The sequence below is a fragment of the Vombatus ursinus genome, unplaced genomic scaffold, assembly GCF_900497805.2.
Source record: "Vombatus ursinus unplaced genomic scaffold, bare-nosed wombat genome assembly UNPS02014735.1, whole genome shotgun sequence".
In the NCBI taxonomy this organism is placed as follows: Eukaryota; Metazoa; Chordata; class Mammalia; order Diprotodontia; family Vombatidae; genus Vombatus; species Vombatus ursinus.
In genome coordinates, this window is record NW_020954513.1 from 2,634,164 (window position 1) to 2,635,037 (window position 874).

The window sequence follows — 874 nt, forward strand, 5'->3', positions numbered from 1 at the left end:
CAATGAAGTGGAAAGGTAGCTAAACTTAGCCATTGGACCTTGTATGACTTTACTGGGCCTCAGTTTCTTTCTCTGTAAAGTGGGAGGGTCAGATTAGACAGCCTCCAAGGTCCTTTCTAGGCTCTAGCTCTAGGATCCCACGATTCTCTCAAGCTTAAAATCTGAGAGGAAAGGCATGGAGTAATTCGGCAAGTTTTTTGTTTTTTTGTTCTTTTTTTTTCAGCTCGGGTACAAGATTTCTCATAACCAAAGCTGGAAATAAGGTCAAATCTGGGCAAAAAGGAGGGAAAGAAACTGAAAGCTTACGTGAGAGCCTCAACGACCAAGGAAAAGAATTCTGCAGAGGGTCAGCTCAGCCTGATGCCTCTCAAACTTTAACTCACTGCAAGACAAACAGGGACCGGGTGAGGGCACACACGTGCCAGAAGAATGGGAATCTATCATGTGCAACTTCTGGGAGCCACGAAGTCTAGGAAGACAGTGACGCTTAAGCCAGTCTAGGGTGGCCACGGGGTTTCCAGGACAAGTGCAAATGAATATCCCTTGCCAGGGAGGGCGCCCCTGGAGCCAGACCTTGAGAGCAGCACCTGCTCGGAGGCTGGCTCTCGGCTCCGAGCCCGCAGTAGGGCCGCGGCAGCCTCGGGGCTCGCCCCCTAGGGGCCGTCAGGGAGCCTGAGAGACTAAGCTTTCCCCCCGCCCCCACCGCCAGCCTGCTCCTCAGGAGAGCCGTCCCACCCCAGTGGCCCGAGGCTCGGGGACCGCGGGGACCGGGGACTGGCAGAGAGTGGGGCGTTACCGCTGGCTCCCGGCTCCGCCAAGGCCAAAGGCAAGCGCCCTTGGGGCTCCCGCTCCCGCAGTCTCGCGCCCCCAAACG

General features: G+C 56.4%; 1 protein-coding gene across 2 annotated transcripts in view; it reads right to left on the reverse strand.

Moving 5' to 3' along the window:
- The window catches only part of LOC114042717 (A-kinase anchor protein 17B-like), a 43,308-nt gene extending 42,461 nt beyond the window's left edge, over nt 1-847 (reverse strand). Inside the window, exons 1-2 of one of the 2 annotated variants that reach the window (XM_027861413.1) lie at nt 797-847; nt 307-382 (exon numbers count right to left, since the gene is read on the reverse strand). The gene's annotated coding sequence lies outside the window, so the exon portion shown is untranslated. Of the gene's footprint in view, nt 1-306; nt 498-796 lie in introns of those variants that run through there. The other variant, XM_027861412.1, reaches the window with a different exon arrangement.
- Nucleotides 848-874: the final 27 nt, after the last annotated feature.